The sequence below is a fragment of the Anas acuta genome, chromosome 3, assembly GCF_963932015.1.
Source record: "Anas acuta chromosome 3, bAnaAcu1.1, whole genome shotgun sequence".
NCBI lineage: Eukaryota > Metazoa > Chordata > Aves > Anseriformes > Anatidae > Anas > Anas acuta.
In genome coordinates, this window is record NC_088981.1 from 72,301,447 (window position 1) to 72,326,772 (window position 25,326).

Genomic DNA, 25,326 nt, shown 5'->3' on the forward strand with positions numbered 1-25,326 from the left:
TTTTGTTTTGTATTTTTCCACTTTGTTCATCACAACAGCACTCCTTGAATGCCTCACAAATATCAAATAATGACTAATCTGATTTTCACAATACCTCCCCCATATGCTGATGAAGGTATTATTGCTATTCTTGCTCAGCGGAAGGGGTACAGGGACGCAATGACATTAACATCAAAAGCAGACATTAATTTTGGGATGCAGAGCAGCTGATTTACTCAGCACTACGCTTTACTTTCTCAGTTCAAAGCGTTTCTCTTACTGGCATCCATGACAGATCTGTATTTTGCAGGGCTTCGAATCAAACACCCAGAAGACACCAAAACTGATGAGCACCTACAAAATGCTTTGTGGAGGTGAACTGCCGTGAGACTTACTCAGAACCATGAGCAGAAACAGCGTTGAGTTCCTTGGAGCAAAGCTCCCCTGCAGCACTTCTCCCTGCAGCTGCCTTCATACCTCCTTACACTGTGGTGAAGGAGATGGGGGCAAGAGGTATCTTCAAGTCAACGTATTATTACACCACCCTAGCAAGCTTGTCTCATTCTTGAATGAGGCAAGTAACCGGTAAAAAGGAAAAAAAACAACAGTAATTAAATGAGTAATTAACAACTGTATCAGAATGCACAAAAGGATCAGACTGAGGTTAGGCAAACAACCTAAAAACTCTGGAGAATTTGAGTTTGCAATTTTAGTAATTTTTTTTTCAACAGTTTTTGTTTAGTTTCCTAATTTTTAAAACTGAAAATAGCAAAAGTGGAGATCCCATGACCTGGCATCACACCAACACCCACACAGATCACCAGCAGAGCTAGGATACTCATCTGCCATGGACAGACCTCTGCCAGGGTAGCTGACAGACCCAACTCTGAGCAATGATATAGGGATTTTTGGCAAGGCCAGCACGAGCACTGGGACAGGACACTTCTGCTGGTTGGCTTCCCCAGGGGATCATTGGAAGCAGAGAAACAGCTGCTGTCAGGCATCTTGGTTGCATTCCAGGTTTGGTGTGGAGTTTGTTCCTCACTTCCTCTCTTCCCATCTCACTCCATCTTCCAGACTTTGGCGCAGACTTTTGATCAGTTTCCTTGCCCAGCAAGCCCTCATCTTGTCCTTCCCCTACCCTCTTGCAGTTTCCCTTTCCAGTCACTCCCATCTCCTCTCCCACACCCAAACTCCTTGTGCTGGGTCTTCTCACCAAGCCGGTTTCAGTTCCTCCTGTTTCCTCAGCTACTCCCCCTTCTCCTCCTGATCTGAGAACAGGCAGTACGCCCCCATCCCCTCCTGCCCCTTCCCAGCCTGGCCTCCTCCACCTGAGCAGCATCGTGGTGTAGTCAGGGCTCCAGGCATCTCCTGGTGCTCCTCGGCAGGCTTGCAGCACTGAGCTCAGGGCACACTCGGAGCAGGCATGGTGCCCAGCCAACTGCAAGCCCTGTGACTCTGTTAGTATGGCACTGAGCCCGAGCTAATAAGCCCTGGTGAGAAGCCGGATATATTAGCTTGGGCTTAGCACCGTGCTAATGCAGCCAGGCAGCTTTTGGATCAGAGCTGGCTTACATCCCACCCGCTTTTAACACCGAGCTCGCTCGTCTTCTTCTACAATAACCCATAAAGATAAATCCCTCGATCTCGTACCAACCTTACTCTCAGTTTCCCTCGTCCCTGACTCTGCTGATCTCTAGGCGCAGGCTCTTCTCCTTTATAATCCCCTCCAGGTTCAGCTTTTGTCTACAGGCTTTTAAAACAGCTCCTTTTTGTGGTTCTCCTGGCTGAGGACAGTTTACAGTAGGCAAGCACCAAACACCCGCTCTCCAGCTCTCAGTTCAGGCACTCAATCCTACACCCAAAAGCATTCACACTCTGAAAAGAGCTGTGATGCCCTCCTACAGCCCCAGGGCTGTTGGCTTGCCAGTCAGGGACAGTGTTGGAGCATCCCTGACAGCAATGGCCACTGCTCTCTCCAACCACAAACGCTGTCCCCATCCCCACATAGGCTGAACCTGTCATTCAGACTCCTGCCCCAGGAACTGGGGACTGTCACGGTGGAGATCAGTTTTCAAAGGAAAAGTCATCACACTCCTCGTGTCAGCAACACCCTTTTTTTCCCATAGCCAAGTTCTTGGAAATGGCAGAATAGGGTTTGAGGGAAAATACAGTACAAAGCAAGTGACATGTAAGAAATAACTGAGCCACAAGTTTGGTAGATCTATGAACACCTAAAAGTAGGGTCTCCTAATGCAAACGGTCGATCCATCTTCACAATTGGTGATGCTACCAGCCCCCCTTATATTAGAGATTAGTTTGCTGGGGTTAATTTTGGGGATATGTTATTGAAAATTGTCCTTTGTATGAGAATGAGAATATAAACATAATGCACAAATCACATATAACGCATGTGCAAAGATTTAAAACCTATTTCCTTGGCCTGCTATTCCTCTTTCAGTGGCCCAGGCCAAACAGACAAGAATTCTTTCAGTTATAAAAGATGACAAGGTTTGATAAAGAAGAAGAGGATGTTCCTGCTCCAGTAGGTTTACATAATGTGCTCCTTTCCATGTACTAAATCCTGAACGGCAATGAAGGCAGCAGAAATGCTGATGCTACCATTCTTCATTACTCTTAAGATTAAAAAATAAGTAAGTGACTATCTAATTGCAGTAGTCTGATGTAATAAAACCAGATCCCTAGGTGACTAATCTCATCACTAAATAATAATGAAAAAAAGAAAAGTCTGAACTAATGAAATTAGTTAATGAAAGATTAATTTGCACCAGCCTGCCATGGCATACTCATCTCAAATCGCTAGCACTATACGCACACAAATCAGGCAACAGGGAGTAAGGGAAGCTTGCAATCAGACCTAATGCCTTCCCTTCCTCTCAGCCCCCAGTACAGGACAGCCACTTCCTTTCTACAAACACTTTGCTCAGATCTGTACACAAGACAGGCCACATCTTCCGGGGAGGCTCAAAGTCTTTGCAGACACACAGTTGCCTTCAAAGCATCACTGGAAATCTGTGTGGGAAGACTCTGGAATATTAAAACCATCCTATACTCTTTTCTTCTCAGCCAACAACAAGCCCCTCTCAACTTATCTATCACTTCTCTGTTCAGTTTATTCTGGGTTGCAGAATTAGCTTTCTGGCTACTGAAAAAGATGCACAAGTACATAAGCTGCACCACACATGCAAACGAAAACAACAGAAAGCAAGCTCTATGTGCTTTCCAGAAAGACAGACCTCTCCCAGAACATTAAAATTATGAATAACTGATTTTCTTCCTTCATGGTAACTAACCACTTACCATCTAGCAGATTCACAGGTTATTTGAGCCATGATCTTCGGTCTTAAGAAATCCCCAGCTGAAGGCTTCCTTGAGCACAGCAGAGCAGTGAGGGCAGCGCTGCCCAGCTCCTGTTTACTGACTACAGACTAGAGATTTTCATATTTCCTTAGTTTCCCCATTTCTAACCTGAGTGCTACCCTTTTTTCAGCAGGACTGCTGTCAGAAGACACATCCTTTGCACCCTCTCCTTGCTGCAGGATGTCCTCTGCAGCCAGTTCATAGCTTTGGTTTTGTATTTCATGCTAGCTTAAGAATTTCAGTAAAAATTCAGACTGCTACTACAGAAAAAAAAAAAAAGAAAAAAAAAGAAAAAAGGCATGTACTGTTCTTAAAGAAGGTGGAGAAGCCAAAAGAACTGCTTTCAGCTAACTCCTCTGAATTTCTCTCATTTCATGTTTATTTCTGTCAGTTAAAGCCAGGAGAACCAGATCCCTTTGAAATATGGTCAGGCTGACAAGGAGTGGTGTAGCACAATCTTGATGCAATTTCTCCAAAATACCTGGCACATTTACAGTGTGCTAGGACACCAGAAGAGTGTAAATCAGCATGACTTGTTGCAGAGAGAGGAGTGAGCTAGCAGGCCTTCAGAGACTCATGGCCAGCTTCTGAGGATGGATGCTGTAGCCACACAGGTAACAAGGAGGCAGGGTAACCTGGTTTAAGTCCATCAAGGGTCTAAAGACAAACAGGTACCAGAAATTCAGAGATATTCTCTGAATGTGGTTATTGAAGTAGTTGAGACACATGGAAATATATATATTTTTTTAAGATGGATTTACATAAAAATAGATTTGACTTTTGGATGTACAGTAAACATGATTTTGCTGATCCCCATGCTGGGGAAATCTAAACAAAATCCATTTGAATGCTTATAAACACGTAAAAGTGTTTAAGGGACACAATATGTTAAACAAAGCCAACAATAATGGCTAGTCCATGCTTCCAATTATATTCTTTCTTCAATTAGTCTTGAAGAAACTAACACCTCTATTAATCATTTCAATTAACTACATGCACCACATGACATCCGCACCAGCAGCCCATATGTTGCGTTCCAATCACCCAAATATTAAAGCCTTTTTAATTGATTGATCTAAAGAACATTCAACAGGCTCAAGGTGGCAGCCAGCCAGGAAATCCCAAAAGAAGATGACAAAAAGGTGGGGGTGCTAAACCAGCTTCCCAATTTGTTTTTCCTCTTCCTCCCGGGTTCACTAAGTTAATCCAATCACAGCCCATAAAGCCCCCTTTTAATAAAATAAATAAATAGATAAGAGAACACACATGTTGGCTTTCCCCCGGAGAAGCCCCCTCCGCCACAGCCCGAGAGCCATCCTGCTAAGAAAGTGCCGCATGCAAGGGTGCATTTTTTATCCGGCAGAAATATTTAGCTTGGCCGCCCGCCAGGGAATGCTGAAAGAATAGCCTGAATTAGGGGATTTACCTTCCACGTGTTTGGCACGCGTCATTAGAGGCTCTGAAGAGCTTGTCTCTTTCGCTCTCTCACTCTCTGTTTTTTCTCTCCCCCCCCTTTCCAAAGCTTTGATGCAGAGAATAAAGTATGAGCTGCAAGAGCAGGCGACGTGTTGCATTGCTAAGTGTTGGGACGGTGGCTTTTGTGCTGTCGAAGAAAACTGATGCCCAGTTTCAGAAGGTAGACTTTTTTCCCCCCCCAGTCAGGTATGGGGTGATATGTTTCAAGAGCATTCACTTTAAAGCAGGAAAAAAAAAAAAAAAAAAATGCTGTTTTTCTTTCTCTCTTTTCCTATTAAAAAAAAAAAAAAAAAAAAGTTTTTGATGTTTTCTGTAGGCAGATTTAAAACCTGGAGAAAGTGGCTTAAAAGCAAATTCCTCAAGTGAAACTCCAACCACAGAGTATTTTGGGAACTCATTTGAAAGGTTAGTTTTGTAACAATAACCCATGAATTGCCCTGTCATTTGACTTTTATATGCTGTCATGTGGACTTATGTTATTTTAAAAAACACTTCTTTACATAAGTGCTTTGGTCCTGCAAATACCTCTTAAGATCTCTAATCAGAACACATTAGTCAAGCCGGCTGGTCCATACCTCAAGTAACCCACGTAACTTCCCAGGGCTTCTCGTTTGTGAAGGGAAAGATGATATAAGTCAGCCTCTGGTCCCCTTAATCTACTGCGGTGGGGGGAAGTTTCCAGCTGAATAATAGCATGGAGGTCCTTAAACCAACAGTAAATTCATGTGTTTGCGTCTGGCACACAGACCAACCCTGTTTACAGGGCAGAGTTAAGCAGAACTCCATTTCCAGTTTCCCAGCACCACTTCCCAGCATTTCTCTGAACATGTGAGCGCTGGGGATTGCCGGGCTGAAGCTGAACTGGCCACACTGCCTGTTCACACCATTAGTTAAATACAGGCCCTTTTCACGCATGGGTTTTATCATTCTTGGTTCAGGTAAATCAGTTTAGAAGCTATTTGCTGACACGCTTACTCAAAGCAAGGTTCAGGCAGAGTTTCTGAACTGATGCTGACTGTATCTTCATCCTGTCTTTGCTTGCAAATAAATCTGGGTCTGACTCTGCTTCAGCTGAATTCATGTCACCAGATGACAACGTGATTTTTAGCTCTCTCTCAGTGAAACTGGTTCATTGTGCCCTGCATATCAGCACATCCTGGCGGCTACAGAAAAGCAACTTACAGGGATGGATACCAGCCTCAAGTGAAAATGCAAGGAAGTAACTCCCATGTCAGAAGGGTGCCTGAGACCCATCTCCTTGTTGAACATAAAACATCTCAGCCATAGGGACCTCCCCATAGTTTATCACTTTTAAATAAATAATTCATCATTCATAGCCAGGTTAAAAACCACACAAATTATCAGCTCTCAGTATTACTCAGTGGAAAGTGAGAATTGGAGTTTTCCACCCAAAACCATAAAGGCTGACATGCTCTGACATGTTTTTGTGACCTCTGTCCCGGACCCCGGGTTTCTAATTCAATTTAAAGTAAGCCAGGCAGCCACTTCCCCCCTCTCTTTACATAAAAGAAGTTAACATCCGTGCTAATAATATAGGTACCTGTTCTTTCTTCAAAGCCTTCGGCAACTGCTTAGGGTTTCATCACAAGGAAAAACTGCAGAAATAAAGCCACCCAGTCGTGCTGCTAACAGTGGAGGTTTGGCTATATACCACGTATGGATGCTGGCCAGCCGCTGAAGCACTGTGGCTTTATGTTTGCAGTAGAGCATCTTTCCTGCTAATTGAATCTCTGAACGACTGGCCCTTCAAGCACTTGACTACCGCAGTAGCTATGGGAGCGGACAGATAATTCACCGCCGGCTGTTTCCACTTTATCAGAAAACGGAGGAGGTGTTCCGGATGGCCAGTCCCAAGCTGGATAACTCCTCCACGGGAGGGCTCCCGGCTGCCCTGGCGTGGGGATGGCTACCTGGGAGATGCTGTCCCGCCGTCATGTGTGACCACAGGAATATCTTAGTGCCCAGACCTGGAGCCGGGGCTGCCCATCAGCCTTGACTCCGAGGCAGCTGCAGCGAGGCCAAGCGCGTTGCGGAGCCGCAAGGGGTGTTCAGAAACTTGGGCTGAGAAACAGGGAGTCATGGCCTGACAGCATGAGTTCGGTGGAAAATCAGTGGATGTATTCGTCATCGCTGCAAAGACTTGTTATGTTTAAAGAGTCTGAAAGGCTTATCATATTTACAGATTAAAAATATGACCTTTAAAAGTGAAATAAAAGGAACTCCCCTCCACCTCCCCCCCCCATGTCCTTCCTCTGTGATTGTAATTAAAACCACAAACCAAAACATTTATCCAGCCTTCTTTCTGTAACAGCTCGGGACTGCAGTCTCAAACACTATACAGATAAAACCAACCTTTATGTGTTAGCAATGCACAATGCAGTAAATTCTCCTTTCCAAACCTGCCGTCTTCATTAAAATCTTATTTGCTTGGTAATCTCCTTTGATCGCTAAAGTTATAAGAAGCCCCCTCCTCTTCTTTTGATACTATCAGTGTAGCTTTTGACCAGAGAGCGTGATGAATTAAATGTATGACAGATATGACAGGTGAGGAGTGCTTGGAGAGGGCTTAAACAGCAGGGATAAGACAAAGCCCCCATTTAAGAACAAAACCCCTACCCGATGGCTAGCCCGTTAATGACCAACCACTCTATTTGTCCTGTTGGATGAGGAGCAAGCTGATACTACAGACAAAGCTTTGTCAGCCACAGGGCTGTTCTTCAATCAGGCCACACAACCAACTAATTGAAATGCCCATTTTTCCCCCCTCAGGATTTGATATACAAGCCAAGGGTTTTGTAGGTATACTTTTTTTTTTTTTTTTTTTTTTTTTTAGCTTCCCTATAATGTATTAATTCAGCCACCACAAGTTTACAGCTGGACTAAGTGGAATTACAGCATATAAACCTGAAAATCTATCTGCAGGGATCCAGCTAAGCCCTGGAGAGAGACAAGTCCAGCAATACAAATCCAAGGAATTTTGGAAGTCAATCCATTAGGATTACTAGGCCTTTGATTTTGGAAGTCATAGGCTCAAAATATGGAAGCAATGAACTCTCAATCTTCCTTTATTTTAGCCTCTTTTCAGAGGACTTACTGACCCCCTTTTTTTTTTTCTATTCAAATAAAAGTAGATAGAATTATATCATTTTTCCAACACATTTGCAATAGAGGGAGACAGGAAAATATCTGTTTTCCAGATCTCATTTTTACCATGCCCTTTAAAACTTCTTATGTATTTTCTACATGTCTGGAGTTGTCGCAAGCAAGCTGGCCAACTTTCTTGTCAGCTAAAGACCACTCTTCTCCTCCTTACAGTTCAGGTTAATTTTTGGCATGCTGCGCTGTACCTAAGTGAGAAGTTTCGAGCTCTGGTTACTACAAACTACAGGCTGCCTCCCAGAGGTGAAGAAATCTCTGTGCCCCCCTGCAGACAGGGATTATATTCTCAATGGGCAGTCTCTTATTTTAGCCTCCCTATCTGTGGTTAGCAGAAGGCCAGCAATTTCCTGAGGTAGGTGCCAAAGTGATATTCATTGCTAAACCCAACTGTTAAAAAAAAAGAAAAGAAAAAATGATTTTAGGGACACAGCAGTGAATCTGACTTTATCTTTGCTTTGGATATAATGGGAAACACCAACTGAAGCAAGAACAGTCTTTACTTTCAGAACAAATTCAATTTTTAACTCTGTTTCTTCCTGCCGGGCCATCACAGCGCACTGCGGCCAGTCACAGGTGCAAGTATCAGGAAACCTGGGCTCTGCTCTCAGCCCTGCCCCAGGCTTCTTACGTGGCTTCTGGCATGTTGCATACCCTCTCCGTGCCTCGGTTTCCTTATATAAAAATGCAAATATTCCTACCTATTTCAGAAAGAGTGTGGTCTAGTGGTTTAAACCACAGAATCAAGACATCCTAATTCGCAATCTGAATAGGCCGTCAATTTCTGCTGTGGCTTTGAGGTGACTGCCGTCACCTACCCAAGGGGTCAGCTGCCCCTGGAAAACCTCGAACAGCCAGAACTGAAGTTTCTCGTCAGGATGTGCATGTTGCTTTTCAGAGGAGCAGCAATTCAGGCTGGGACGAGAGCTCAGCATCCCCTGCAGCGAGGCTGCCAACCTGGAGTCCTGGGAAGAGAGGGGCTCAGCCATGGCCGGCCAGATTTTTGAGGGCTGCTCCACTAGCAGGCCCTGGCCACCACTGCTTCCTGCGGTGACACTTGTCCCCAGGCCACCCAGCAGAGCTGGCCTGGCTCTGGCCAAGCAGTTATGGTCCTGATTCGGCATGTGGAGGCGTAAAGTTCAAGTCCCCAATCTGCAACAAGCAGAACAAAGGCCTGAAACGATGCTTGTCCCTTCCCAGGGGAGCGCTCTGGCTATTTTGCAGCAGAGCGGTTGGTCTCCCACGCTCTTTCCTCCCCCACTTCTCCTTGAAAAACTCCCCAAAGTTTTGAGGCCATTCTACTCAGAATATGTAGCCTTTTGAAAACTTTCACAAGGCAGAGAAAGCGTTTCCTGCCTGGCTCTGCCTCATGGCTCTCTGGTCTAGTGGACCCCTGCAAAGGTTAACGAAATAATGCTCGGATATTTATGATGCGTAAAGTCCCGGACAAGCGATGAGTATTAATGTCACAGAGCATAAAAAGGTCACTCAGAGAGAATAACCTTGCAGAAATCTAGAGGAATGTATTGTTAACTTACCCAGAAATACATGTGTCCTCATTATGAATGCAAATAAAGCCAAGAGTGGTTGTTACTAGTATAGAGACCAGTTTTTAGGAAAAGACTATAGGACTCTGATCAAGGAATGGAAGACAAAAGCATTAATCCAGGATATTTTGGTTTTGAATGTGCAGATCTGAACGGAAGCTGCATTTTTAGACAGCCTTCCAATACCCCTATTAGATATAATGTTATAGTCCTATTACACATGTTGCCTACTAGACGTGCTCTGACTTTTATAGATGTCAACTCCATTTCTTAATTCAAGCCATTTGTCTCCTGTGATCTCTGCGCCTCTGGGTTAGAGTTCCAGCCAAAGAGGTGAGCCAGCTCCTATCTGCAACGCGGCCATAAAATCTTCCGGCGCTGCATCCCTGAGAGCCGCTGCTGCCCCGTGAATAGGCCTGGACTTTGTCTGTCTGCAGCTCAGCACCCAGAAAGGACATTTTACAGAAGGGCTCGGTGGACATCCAGGAAAACTGCTTTCAGGACCTTATCTGAAGGACAATACTTAACTTTCACCACCTGGGCCTGGCCCCTGAAAGGAAACAGTCGCACTCAATTATTGTCTTTTTCTAGACAATTACTATTTAATCAAACCTCCAGCTGATATTAACTGGTGGAAAAAAAGGCTATTTTTAGTCAGGACAGTGATTCCCCCTCACTCCTTTCATCTATGAGTAATGTATTTCCTTTTGCTCTCAGTACCACAAACCAGTCCACACCAGATGCTCAGTATTAGGTAAAATTAAAAATGTGGGCATCATACCCTTTGAAAGATGCTTTGAACTCAAATTAATATACCTAAACCCACTATTTAAATTAAAGATATCCTGTCTCTCTGCTGTGTAGTTTTCCCTTTTATCAGAAGGGAAATTTTAGTCCATTTAAAGGTTTTTTGGTTCAGCTCCACAGACCACGCTTTGACTTAACAACACATTGTAATTTCCTTTTAGCCACAAGAATAAAGGAAATGTATAGAAGCAACACCATAATCTTGTCAAGCACCCTCTTTCGTTTCCCTGAACAAGCCTGTTCAAGAATATGTGAGGCCTAAGATTTTTAAGATGTTATCTGGAAGAGGTTTAGATCACGGAATACTTTTATTGAAAACAGATACGTGTATTTTTACGTATCTACTGATGTACCCACGTACATAAAATATATGCCTACTAAATTCTTTTATGGACAAGACCAGAGCAGCCTGCAACCTGCAGAGGTTTTGCAGAGTTCAGTCCCTCTGCCTCTGCACATTACCTATTCCAAACTTTTGTTCATAATCTGTGTGGATATTCGGAAAAAAGACTTCAAATTCTCACATGCTGCCCGAGTGCACAATGAGAGGGGCTGTCTGCATTCACGCTTACTGGTGAACTTACTGGCTCTGTAAATGCTCTTGGAAAGAAGAATGTGGGAGCAACGTAAAATACACTGTTTTCTCATTTGTGTATACGAATAGATAAGAAACAGACTCCTGCACTATTTGTGCCATTTATTTTCATCTTTTTTTTTTTTTTTTTTTTTTTTTCAAAACAGTGATTTAAATACAGCTGCTGCACTCCTGGTTTACAGTATGAGAGTTATGGAACTGGACAAAGTTTGCTGAACGTACTCCGACTCAGCATTTGATAAGCAAACACTGCCCACCTTCACATTCAGCCCATCCACTCCTGACATCACCCTTGATTAATTAATATTAGCAGCCTGAACATACACGCAGAGGTGTAAGGGCTGCCTGTTCCCCTGGGTGAAAGCCATGGACAGCGAGAGCCATGGCAAAAGGAGGTGGCCTTGTTTTAGGAGTGACCCAACACACATGGAGGGTGCTGTGGGGCACCCAAGTGTCCATAAATGCTGCTGCTCTGACTTGACACCGTCACCTGAACCTCAGTATGGCAATGGGGACCAGACTGGCCCTGACACAGCACAGGGAGTGAGAAGTGCCAGGAGGAACACCAGCCTGGAGGAACTGATGCTCGGAGCCTGCTTTATTTAGCAAGTGGAGAGTTACTAGTTCACAATACAAATTATGCTAAGAAAACTTATTTTAGGACAAAGGCAACGGGCAAATGAACCATCTGCGAATCTTTCCGGTGCTGTGTCGACGGTGATAGTAGGGCAGTTTATCCCCAGGAGCTTTCTCCTCTCTGGAGGTGTTGAGTTAACTCGCCATGACCTCCGGCTGACCCACGCACAGCTTGTGTAAGTGCTGCGCGGCGGTCACAGCCAGGAAGCACTGCTCCCAAACACTGCCCCGAAAAGCAGCGGCCGAGGTGACCCAGGAGTCAGCTGCCCATCCTCGCCCAGCATGGGCGACGTCTCCCTTCACCCTTTTGGGGTTTCATCCATCTTCATTTGCCTTTTCTTGCTGCCATTTCCTCTGGCTTTTCAAACGTGGGACACTGGTGGCTATTATTCATTCTCTGGTTTCTGACCAGTCACACAGCAAAGGGCTGCAGCTTTCTATCAATACCACATTAATGCTTATTTAACCATTATTTTAATCACTGTTTTTTTTTTTCCTGCTCAGGTATCAAGAGCCAGAGTGCAACTGCTCTTGGGCAAAGGCAGGTTTTACTGCTTTGTTACAGTTTAGATTTGTAGAAGCATCTGAATACAAATATTTAGCATTATTCTGTGTAGCTGAAAAAATAATTCACTAATGAAGACTCTGAATAGGAATGAAAATATAACTGAAGTATGAAGAAGGTAACTGTCCAGACATTTGAGGTTAAAAATATGAACAAGCATCTTTACTGTGCACCCTTTTTCTATAAAAAGGGCAAAAAGGTGAAGCACTAGGACTTACCCCTTCCGCCATTAACCATGGCACAAACGCTGCACGCACTCCTATTTCCAGCTATAACAAATCTAGCTTGGGATAATTCCAGTAATTATAGTCACCAACTTGGGAAACTGTGCAACTTGTACTCGATTGACATCGATTTGAGCAATCTTGTTGCCCCATCTAGTTCATAGAAGACTGATATATTTTGGCTCTGAAGATGAGGAGGAAAAAACAAGCCCTGCTTGTTCTGGCCACTTCTGGGTGGTAGTGAAGGGATGGGGAAGAAAATGAGGTGTTGGAAGGGAGGAAAACTGAGAGGGGAGATTGAAGAGGTAGACCTGGGCACGGGATCATGCTCTCCATTGTAAGAACGGACCCAGAACTCTCACGTGTGACCCCTCATCCCCAGATGCAGGAAGGCAAGGCTGCCTTGCTTCACTACCAGCCAGCGATCGACCGACCTGCCCCTCTGGGAACCATACAAATGCACAGCTGCTGGAAAGCATCTACCAGCTCCACAGAAAAGACAGAAAGCGTCAAAGATTTTGCGTAAGAGGAAGAGATTAAATGACTTCCCCAAGGTTTCACTGAAAGCCAAGAGCAGAGACAGAACCTGAACCCACACATCCTGATTCACAGCCCTGTGTCTTAATCACAAGACCCTCCTTCCTCTTGTATGTTTTGCACTATCAAGAAAAGGACTGCCTTGCCCTACTAAATCAAGAATTGAATACCAAACCTATAAATCACCTGGAAAGTTCAGATGTCTTGACAGAAAGGCAATGAGTTCCAAAGGAATGACAGGCCTTGATATTGCTCCAGAAGGAGGGAATCATTTCCAATGCTACTCATCCACACTGAATCAAGATTGATTTCAATGGTATAAAGTTAGTCAATACGGAGACTTTCTTAGAAAATATTGCAAAAGGAGATGTCTACACCATGCAGCACGTTCTGCCAAAGAGCACGCTGACTGTGGAAGAGCGTAGTTCCATGAGAGGCATGGCTACATCAAGATACTAGCAGCTAAGTTAATAAGCCTTACTGCTCAGGAAGGCATATGTAGTTAAGTCCAGAGACACACTTATACTGTTTCTAAGGCTACCTCAATTGCTGTTCATACTCCTGAAGGCCCTTGAACCTTGTTCCATTATGCAATGCAAGCATGATCTTTCTTGCTTTCTGGCTTCGCCAAGGTTGAGAAAGGATATGGTTGTGCTCTATAAATAAGTCATGGGGTAAACAGCAAGGAAAGAAGAGAGATATTTCAGCTAAAGATTTTCACACAAGAACAAAACTGACCTGAGCAAGTTCTGGCAAGCCCTTCAGTCTGAGTGGTGCTCTTCTGTAACCACAGTGGGGCAAGAGATCCCAGCGTTGGTAAGATGACCGGAGGGGCCAGGGAGACTGCCTCTGCACTCATCTTTTCTAGAAAATGTTCTGAGATACTTCAAAGAAATATCACAGTGGTGTAGATGTTCAGGTACTTCCAAAGGAAAAACTAGGATAACCCAGTAAGGTATCATGCATACATTTTTCAGAGCATACCATACATAATAAAACAAAACGGTTTTCCACCTTTGGAGAAAATTTTAGCTGACTGTGCAGGATAAATGCAAGTGCATGCACACAAACACATTATTTTCAATATCGAGACCATCTTCAAGCAATTTCTCACTCTCATAATGCATCTATTTTATGTAAAACAGATGCATGTCTTTGGGGTAGGCTTAGTCTTTCAGTCTTACATTGTGAACGTCCCTTTTAATTAAAACAGGAAATACAAATTTCCTTGTCTAGTTCCAAGCCTGAAGCCCACTAGCACAAGCAGCTGCTTGCAGATTCAGCTGGAACCCTTTCAGCATCCCACAGCATGTCTGCTGGAATTCAGGATCTTTGGACCACTAAAAATCAGTGCAGCTCCACTGAGCTGTGCCTATTTTCACCAGCCGTAAAAAAGCTGAACTAGTAGTGATGCATCTGGCCCAAGTTCCTCGGGTAAGTCCTGAAGCTCCATAGCAAATTGTTACATTAGTACTATTTAATATTTGCACTGCTGATGAGCCTACAAATGCCAGCTTTGGATTAAGGTCACTGTTATGTGCTGTGGCTAGTGGGATGAAGAACAACTAAATGCAAAAAGGAGCAAACATTAAAAACTGAGATTATCTAACTGCACCAGAAATCACTAGAAGTGAACTGGGGAAAAAAAAAATAAAAAACACGACCCTCTAAATTCAAAGTAATTCATACCTATCTTTCTAATGTAAATACATTTTCTTCAAATACCTTCCCTTTTCTCCTCCTCCCCAAACGAAGGCGGAAGCAAGCATTTCCTTTACCAACGATGGAACTGATACCCAGCATTATGTCAGTATTCACTGAACTTCCTCCCATCCATTTTTGTTGTGTTCATGTCTCTGATTCAAATGCGATTAATAAAAGCGGGCTGTTCAGTTCCCACAAATGAAAGCCTTGCAAGTTTATAGACACAATTGCTCCAGGCTCCCCCTATGGTTGACGAGACAGGGTGTCTTTTGAATGGACTCAAAAGAAACACATTTTCACACCTGTCAGGCCTAGATTAATATCCCTGCTAATTGCACTTTAGGAACGGCCAATTAGTTCTAGTTATAGAAGCTGTCATGGGCAAGGGGGAGAAGCAGCCTGTTATCACCATCAGGGCTCATTGTTCCCCTGAACAGATTTGTGTCCAACACTGCGCGTGCCTCAGAGGTTTGACAGAAGCCCTGCTGCACGCCATGGCAGTAACGCCTTTATCCTAGCCCCAAACCTACTTTAATGATGATGGAGACAGCAGAGGTGACCATGATCGTAAAAGGAAAATAAACCAGCACTACACTGAGACTACAAAGGCTAACCTCCATTTTCGAGCTAGAAGTGGTTGGCTGAAACGTCTTAACTATTCCATTTTTGTTTTCTAAGAAAAAAACTCTTTTTTTGTTCTAAAGGGACAGCGTGTCATTTGTAATACCACACTTTCCTGAAAGGGAAAAAAAAAAGCCAGATAATGTTGCTGAAATCACAAAACAGGGTTAAGTAAAATTCTGGCCTTGCAGCAGCAGCCAACAACACCAACGACCCAAGCACCAGCGATACCAGTGGAGCGCTTAAAAACAAAAGTAAGGGACCAAGGGTTAGTCCAGTGATTCGAATGTGACAGGAAGGCTAGTTAATAAACACCAGCTAACCCCTTCAATTACAGCAATAAATTGTTCAATTGGTTAAATGTCCACAGGTTCTGCCCCAAACACCGCTGCGAACTGTTTAATTAGCAAACTCTTGCATCACTGGACAAACAGATACGGGCAAGCTCGGGGGGACACTCGGCCCCTTGAAGAACCAGCAGCGCTGATGCCCTGTGGGCTTGTCCTCGGCAGGGCTCGCTTCACCTTACACAGCCCCGGCACTTTTTAAATAGCTTTCATGTACCCCTCGGGCATTATTCAATCATTACATCCTATTTTTCAAAGTAGAATTGAGACTGTACGGGCCAAACATGACTTAATCACCATTTTTTCCGCATCAGTTTTCTGTATTTTGATAAGAGGTCCCACAAATTGCAGCTTCTCACCTGCCGCAAGATTAGATAGCTGGGCAAACAATATGGGTTATATGACACAGGAGATACTGAGTACCTGGAAATTGCATGCTGTACAAAACAGACCTGCAGATTAAAGTCAGCAGGCCTATTTCTTGAAAATATTTAACACACTAAATTTGGGATTATCTTGTGAAAAGTTAAGAACATCCAAAGCCTTGTGAAAGGATTTTTCATTAAGATCACTATTGGCCTCTAAGGGTATTTAAGAGTACACCCATGAGGCATATGTCATCATCACATTAAGAATTTTGATACAAAAATGTTTTTGATAAACCTGTTTCACCAACATAATATTTTTTCTGTTGAATAAAGAGTTTAAGTTGATCAGTGAGGATCAATTCAGAGTTTAAAGACTCACTTCAGTTGCCTTCATTGGACTTTTGATCACTTTGATGAACCACTGATTCTACATACTCTGTAACTAACTACAAAACACATGCTGATACAGGGTAAAATATTTTTTAAAGATTTCAGATTCATCAGATCCGTTTAACTAAACCTCACCTCCGAAAAACAACCAGCCAAAGGAGGTAAGTCCTATTTGTTATGTTGAGGAGAAATTGCATTTCCCTGCTGAAATTTTCTCTAATGAACTACAACAGAGGTAATTTATCACAGTTGTGAGTAAAATACATACTGTGCCTGTGGAAAGCTGTTAAGCGACCTCCCTGTCTCTGGCATAAGTATTTCTTTGGAAAAGGGCTTTAGGCAGAAATGTACATTTAGAACCAATTTTTTTTAATAACACTGAGGAAGTCTACCATTTTGTGCTTCTGCCTGAGAGCCAGAGCCTGGCTCCTCAAAGGATAATCTGAAGGACAGACAGGCAATTCAACTTATTTGGGCAGAAGGGTGGGGGTTAGCACATCCCTATCCCCCACTTCGCAAAACCACACAAATTGTACTGCTGAACTGAAGTCGTGGTGTTTCTGGCTGAGCATGCTGGCTCTTAACTCAAGCCTGATGATTCTCCCCCAGGAACCTACCACAAGGGTCCAGGTCTGCTTTGGGAAACAAGTACCTGTTGGCTGTGTCCTGCCACCCCATGTCTAAAACATAAATGTGGTCTTACTTGATTTAGCATGCAGATCCTTGCAGAGCTAAGTAAAGCTTATTTTTGGTTGCTATTGCCTCCAGTAGTCACTACAGTGATCTTGTAGACAGTATTGTGAATGCAAATTGTAATCTCTGTGTTGCCAGACCCAACAGAGGAAAAAAAATGCTGCTAACAAATTACATCCGTTACCTCCTGTTTGCATGTGTTGATTAACGTTGCAGAAAGTACTTCTGTTAAATCAGTACCATTAAAGTTGTGTACTCACTTAAAGGGCTTGCTGAATCCAGGTTTTTAATATCTGTGCCTCAGGAGCAGACAATTTAGAACTATGTCTCCCTTTTTTTTTTTTTTTTTTTTTTTTTTTTTTTTTTTGGTTTTGTAGTACTAACTGAATTAACATCTCTGAAAAGCCTCAGGGCAGGCTTTCAGTTGACACCGATTAGCATAGCCTCCCTGAATGCCATAGACTGAAGCAATTCACACCATTAAGAATCCAGGGGGGCAGGCTGGGGAGAAAATGGAAATTACGAAAAGAATAGAGAACACAATACCAGCACCGATGTCCTCGCACATAGGCTTTTATTCTGGAGATAGTTTACAAGCAGTTCGTAACCTTTGGACTCCAGACAGTCTTTAGAACCAACACGAGGAGGTTAAAGATTCGGGCTGAACTTTCCATCCAACCACAGCACTGTAAATATTTGGAAGGTGCACTGGAACTCATAAAGTTCCCATAAAATGGATGTTAGTGAAACAAAACAAGAAAACCCTGAAACTTGGATTCATAAAGTGATTTCAGATTTTATTACTTTAATCCAAAGAAGTATTAGGGCAATACATATTTATAACTTTGCTATGCTTAAAAGAGGAATTTCCCAGCAGAATAGCAAATGCATTTTTGTTTAACAAACATCGAGTCCAAAACCAGTCTTTCATTCCAGATTACTAATTTCAGATTCACTTCAAAATTTTTGTTTTATAATCTTAGCTTTTCTGTGTCCTAAACTGAGTTAACATAATAATTCATAGAAATGGTCCAAATGTTTTGTTTGTTTGTTTGTTTGTTTGTTTGTTTTTGCCTACAACAAGTCACTGGAAAATTTACAAAACAAAATCACATGTGATTCAGACTTGTCAATACTCCACTGATCTGTTTAAAATATATGTTTACTTCATTCTCCATTATAAAACAATTCAGTTATCGTATTTTACCATACTCACACATGAGAAAGTCTGTCAAGAAAGAAATGATTTTAAGAAATAAATTTCAGCTACAAAGCAAGGTTTTGTTCTTTGATAATCATTTTAACAGACTCAATAAGAAAAGATTTACAGCTACAGATTTTATTTTGTGAATGAAAGATTTTAAAAATAATCATTATATACTCTGGAGGCTTTCATGACACGTTAACTATGAAGTGACACTTTTAGCTGTTAGCTGAATTGACAGAGACTTTGTGCAAGCAAAGTCAAACGAAGCATACTGTTAAAAACTAACAGAAAAATAAAAGAGAGAGTTATTTTAGTATTATTCCATTGTTTTGTTTCCTCTCATACATTTAATAATCTAAGTCACGGTGAATTTCATTGACATAAGTGTACTTACACCAGCACAAGGACAACCTAAATGAAGAAGGAATTGAGTGCCCAACAATATTTTAACAAATAGTTTTCATCTCATCAATAAAAATACCTTATATTAATCAAACTAAACTTCGGTTCTGAACAGAGGCTTTTACTGTATCAGTAGATGCTACACAGTTATTATTCAAAGCTAACAATCGCATTGTCTGGACAGCGAGGTCACTTAACTCATCAAGGGAAGAAAAGTTAGTCAGAAAAAATAATCAGAGAGAGACCATTTCTGAAGTACTTAATATGTCTCCTACTAGCCATGGTCAAAAAGCTGAAATACAATCTTATTCTGATCATAACTGAAAGACCGAAATGTACTGATTTTGCTCTGGATGTTCTTTTGGAGCTTCCCATATTCAGCTTTGGGCTTCCGCCTTTAGGAGTTTGCATATGATAAACCAGATACAGCTTTTCTTACTTCAGATGTATAGATGGAAATGGTGCTTGTCATTTAAAAACTGAGAGAATTACAGCTGATCTAGAAGCAGAAACTCTAACAGTTGAAGAACTGTTCAGACTAGAGATATTCATGCACCCCACTTTTAAACCACAATGATTAATCAAGCTGACAATGTGATGCTATCACTGCAAAAACTGCACTTGGGTGAGAGGTCTCTCCCATACATAAAATGTACATTTTTGCCTCGTTGTAAGTTCAGAAAACAAAACTATTATCCCACATGCCTTATGACAAGCAATTTCCACAGTTTTCACAGCCCCCAGCATATAAGCAAGATCCCCAGAGTTTTGACTCACCTGATCTATTAGGTTTTTGCCTTGCACAGAAAGCCCAAAGTTTCAGCACTATCTTGCCCCTTCATTCACCATACAGAGTATCTCCACACAGTAACATCCTATGTAAAGCATGATCTTGCCCATCTCTCTCCTCTGTCTCAAGGCGTGAAAGCAAAGTTACGCCAGCTATCTTGAGAAGCTTTATACTGCGCCAAGCACCTGTTCAGACAACAGTCAGTTAAAAAAGCAAGCCAACAGCTGAGTTGAGGTCAGCCACCCTATGAACTTCAGGACATATTCAGAGATCCCAGTACCCTCATCCCTCCCATCTTTACTTGAAAATAGCAGCTCTAGTAACGTGATGCCTTCCTTCCCTTCCCTGTTTGAGCAGACAGTGAAAGCCCTCCTGCTGTCCTCTACTCTTTAAGAAGAAAGCATTAGCCTCCCAACCTGCACTATGCTTCTGTCTGCAGAAACAAGACAGCTCATCCCACACTCGCAGTGTTTGTTTAAGGAGCACAGGTTCAACAGAGACAGTTAACCATTAGCTAGCACCCATGCCGATCGTGTTACACTCGCTATGCATACTTGTTCACATATTCCTAAATGAAGTCTAGCTCAAGATGGGCACTTGGGTTAGTCGGTCTTCTCCAAGCATTGCTGAACAATAATGCTGACTGTCACAACCCAGAACACCATGATGCACATTGAGCCAGGCTTGGGCATAAGCTCCATGTCTGCAGAAATGATGATTGTCAAGTGCTTTGCTTATACACCTCCAGTGTTTATTGCTGGTACCAAAAGCTGCTCAGAAGGAATTCATAGGCAACAAAAAAGCCATACTAGAGTTCTGCATATGTAAAAACCATCCCTATAGGCAGTTCATAGAAAAGAGGTATCATTCCCATATATTCAACTACAATCAGCTCAACTATACCTGCTGAAAAATACAGCAGATACCTTCCTAAAAAATAATGGAAAGTTAGCACACTTGTTCCAATCTTTTTTTTCTTTTTTTTTTTTTTCAGTCTCACTAATTACTCATGCTAGTCAAAAAACTACTTAGTACTGACACTAGCTTATATTAACTTCAGTCTTAACAAAAACTTTAGCTGTAGTGATACCCCATCATATCAGATGCATTTTTTTTTGTCAAGCACAAAGCACAAGATTTACTATCATGGGATTTTATTACAAAAGTAATCTAGAAACCCCAAGCAAGAGCACTGGGACAGACATCACATAAACACATGGAAAGAAACTTCAGCTCCAAGAGTCTGCAATCAGATAGAGAAAAAAGATGCAAAGGGACAAAGGGAGGTGGCATTACCTTCACTTCACAAGACAAAGATTAAGCCCCTTCTCCTTCCACTTTAGACTTAGGACAGCAGCTATTAATGTTATAGGGCTTTTTATGCGTGCCAGGGCTCACCAGGATGGTCAAACTTCATTAGTTTAGTCTAAAACAGATCTGGAAACTGAATGTGCCCCTCTCCTATGACCTATCCACTATTTGAACACCATCAGCTTTACCCCATTTGCTTTACCCCATTTGTACACCTATACACCCTTCCTCTTGTGACAGTTGGTGCTACCCTGTTCCCGGTTTATATTAATGCAAGATCCCAATCTAGTGCCTAGCTTTCCAATCTTTGCAGCACAAATAAGATTAATTTTTAATTTTAAGGCCCTGATTCAGCGAAACATTGAACTACGTGCTTAATTCTATCCCTATTCAGTAAAGTACTTAAGTATTTGCTTAATTCTCATTTACTCTGCTGAGACTTGAACATGTGCTTAAAGATAAGCCTCTTCTTAAGTACTTTGCTGAACTAGGGCCTAAACTGTGACCTAAGAGCCAGGAGGGAAAAATAGATCAATAATGTGTTATTTCCTCCCAGATATTAGGCTAACAGCTGAAAGAAAAAGAAGAAGAAAAAATCATAATCACTTTGATTCAAATAGAACAGTTAGTAAAGTTGTTTTACAGGAAGAGACAAATTTTATAAAATCCTGCTAAGAATTATCTCTTCAAAAAGTCCTTCTCCTTGCCCACTTATGGACATAGACTATCCAAGTTACATTATAGCAACGTGCTGAGCCAACCAATCACTCTCAGTTACATGACCAGAATCTTAAAGTTTTCAAATTAGGCACCTGATGATTAAGTATTAAATGAAATTTAGAATAGGATCCAATTTAATGAGTACACTGGAACAGAATTCAGTTTCGTATTATCTTAAGACAAAACTAATGGGGAACCTGGGGAGATGCCAGGGAAGGGGCACCATGGTAAAAAGCAAGAAGAAAGGTACGATAGGTACTCCACTAGGAAGAACCTGCTGGAAATTAGTCATCATCAACAGAGAACATGCAAACACAGTATTATACATTTTCCTTGAAAAAAAGTCTCATCACTGGGGCGACACAGAGATAAATTCCAAATCCAGGATCAAAAAAGTCCACAGAGGCTAGGGAAAATGTGTCTACACACTAGTGTAGGCTTAGCAGAGTAGGCAAAACATTATTTCAGAAAAGACAAATACATTTGCATTTGCCTGCCCTACCCTTACGACCCTGAATCATTCAATAAACCATGCTTCACCAATGATAAGATCCTAAACTGACCAAAGATACTCTTTTTACTGCAGGTTCACTGTTCAAACTAAAGCTACCTTGCCGGTTTCAAGGATATCAGTATCAGTTCAGCTGACAAGGCCATAAAAAATTGGGAAGCTACAAGTCAGGAAAAATATCTGCAAATAAAAGATACATTCCAGTTTGGCCAACAATGCATCTCTGTAACTTCACTTGCAAAAATGTTTGGTTGAGCCCAGGTACTAAAATGGGACACATGCTGCTGAACACTAGAAAGACACTTTTGGTATGCATGTCCCTACATGACTGGGACAGGATGCCCCAGGTGCCTTCCACCCTTTGGAGGAACTGGTCCTTTATCATTGTGCCAGGAGAAGGAACCTTCTCATAAAAACAAAGACCAAGCCCTTATGGGTTACCAGCAGGTCTTTTATTGGTAATTCTTTCATGTCAGCTGCTGTGGCACTTTCTTCAGGAACTGCTGTGATTGTGTAGCTGGCGACACTTTTCATCTACCGTTTGATTTCTAACAAACAGGAATGCTATTTAATCTCTGCAATTCCTAACTTGCAAGGACTTACACATATGCTTAACTTAATGCACTGTGAATGGTTGTACAAAAGCCTGAATTACAGTATGTAAAGCTAAAACACATGCCTAAGCGCCTGCAGGATTGTGGCCTAAAAACCTGAGCATTATCCTTTTGATGGATCCATCCCACTCTAACGATGGATAAAAGTGTTTATAAAGAAGGCTTTGAAGATGAGAAATAGTCCGTAAGTACATGTGTGGGGTAGGGGAAGTGGAAAGGGAAAAGGGATAGAGACACAGATTGCATTGGCTGTCCTGATGTTTGCCATAGAAACCACACATCATTATTAGCAGCTGTAGGATTAAGCCTACATGGTTGAGGAGGTTCCTCATATTTTGGATGAGCACAGCCAGATATTAGAGGGTGCAATTTCTCAGTTTCCACCTCAGTTTAATCTTTGAGAGGAAGATGTCTCATGTGATCGCGCTGTTCTTTAGAAAGTTCAGATATGATAATATATACTCACACCCAACCTTTTCTGAAATGCCGAGAAACACAGTGGGCTCTGCAACAGAGTGAAAGCAATCTCACCTGCCTGCCTATGGCAGCTCCCATCCTGTCTCCCAGACACATGGCACGAATAGCTGGATGCTAAGGGACAGAAGAATAATTGCCAGCCCAGTAAAACCTGAGATATCCTCAAAGCGCAACGTTCTAAAAACACACCCAAAAATGCATTAACAGTTTGTTCAATTGCTAGCTGTCTTGACATTTTCATTTTGAACAAAACCAGGAAGTGTTTGAAACATTTTGCCTTATTGCCATCAGGCAGGCTTCTGCCTGGGATTGCCACAGTGAAAGAAATATTGACCATTCATCTTGCTTACTTCCACCTAGCTCAGATCTCTGTAAAACCCTTCCAGTCTATGAGATGGCAAAAGATATACACATTCTCAAATACGTGGACTGACCCTACTTGTCCTTTACCCTCTTGGCTGTATTAAATGTTCCACTGCAATTGCAGGTGACAGAAATCACCTTTCCCTCCCGTGATGCCCCAAGTGGAGTTTGACCCCCAGAGCCTTGAGATCTCCACGCAGCCCTCTTGCTCTCCGAGGCCACTTGCGCTGCTTTTGCAGCCTGAAAAGCAGCTCTCCAAGCAGCCAATATCGGCAGCTACATCAGGAGCACGTGTGACATGGCCTTGGTCTCCGTCCTGTCAGGTGGCGGTGGCCATGGGCAACGATTAAGACAGACGATGGGCAAGAGATGAAAACTGTTTTGAAAGGGTAGGAAAGGCCACACAGTACACTCAGAGTGAGGTACCTGCCATCCCCTCCTGACCTAGCAGGGCTGTGAGGGTGTAAAGCATTTTCTGATGAAGAGGAAGGGGATGGCTGGTCTGGGGAGCCACCACGTTGACTCCAGCGACCAGGAAAGGCCACTCTAGCCACTGCAGCGACTGCATGCCTCTGATGGCAGAAAGCAAGCCCACCTCAGTACCCGTCCAACACAAGGACTGGCCTCCCTCCTCCCACCAGGCTGAATGTCAGGCTAATCAGTTTGATCTGACAGATTTTAATTAAATTAATTAAGGCCTTTCTGAATGGGCTTGATTAGCGTTCCACAGAGGAATCCCTGGTGACAAGAAGCCCTGTCAGGAAAGGCACTAATGTTTTTCTCCTCTCTCAATGAGAAGCTTCTTGTGCTGTTACTAGATGTTTTTTTACATCATTAATAAGAGCACTTTATAAACACATATGATGTTTTTGAAGCTTGACATCCAATTATATCAAATTAACAATAGCCTTGTACAAACAAACACACACAAGATTTTCCAGGTCCTCCTTCAAGCCAGTTCATTACTTGGCAGTTACTGCCAACTCCAGCATTACAGATACGTCCACTTATTGATTTACACAGAAATATGCCAAATCAAGATGCAAAATATTCCTGCTCACTGCCATCAGCTTTCTCAGGGTGACTTCTTGTAAAGATGTTGGAGGTGAACCACTTGTAGAAAATTGTGATTGCTACAACTGTGAAAGGCCAGGCTGCCTGCTCCCCCATGCACTCAGGCCAGGACAACGACCACTTTCGTTCCACAGGGTCTGCCTGCGATTGTGTTGGCCACTGCAGTTTGCTCCGACCCTATTCAGTACCTCATGGTGTGAGGATTTCACACATGATTCAAAAGCAGTGCATCCTTCCTACCTGCGGCCACAGCCACTCTACAGAGACCCAGTCATTCTGAAAGGCTTCGATATGGGCAAAAAACCCACTGTTTGCACAGAAGCAACAGCATGACCGAGTTAAAACGCATCGTCTTGCTTCCCATACTGCACTTGTGATCTGCAAAAGTGCTGAAGCTGGAAATCCCCTGGTGCTGGTAAATGACAAGCAGTGGCCACAGTCACACACTGTCCATGAGGGACGCACCGTGCTGTCGCTGCAGCTGCTGCGGTGGGCTCCTCGGCACGGCTGGGCGGCAGAGATGGAGAGCAGCCCCAGACAGTAGGGCTTTCTCCTCTGGTGGTGCAGATGAAGGAGGACAGGCTGCCCAGAGATCACACCAATCCCTGCTCTGGTTCAGCAGGCAGTTGGCTACCCTGGTGATGTGTAGCCTTCTGCTGAGACTGTCCCTTCAATGGGTCAGTGCTGTATGACTCTGGTCATCCCCAGGGTCCTCAAGGAAGAGAAAAGGTCCCACAGCCTGACACCAGGACACACAAAGTACCAGGCATGGCAGCTAATGACCACTGCTGCATCATGGTCAAATGGATT

The 25,326-nt window shown here is 42.9% G+C and overlaps 1 protein-coding gene across 2 annotated transcripts in view; it reads right to left on the reverse strand.

The window, feature by feature from the left end:
- PRDM1 (PR/SET domain 1) overlaps positions 1 to 25,326 on the reverse strand; it is a 102,016-nt gene that overhangs the window by 35,145 nt on the left and 41,545 nt on the right. The window contains exon 1 of one of the 2 annotated variants that reach the window (XM_068677804.1): positions 19,434 to 19,836. The exons of the other annotated variant lie outside the window; for it this stretch is intronic. The gene's annotated coding sequence lies outside the window, so the exon portion shown is untranslated. Of the gene's footprint in view, positions 1 to 19,433; positions 19,837 to 25,326 lie in introns of those variants that run through there. 2 annotated transcript variants of the gene reach the window in all.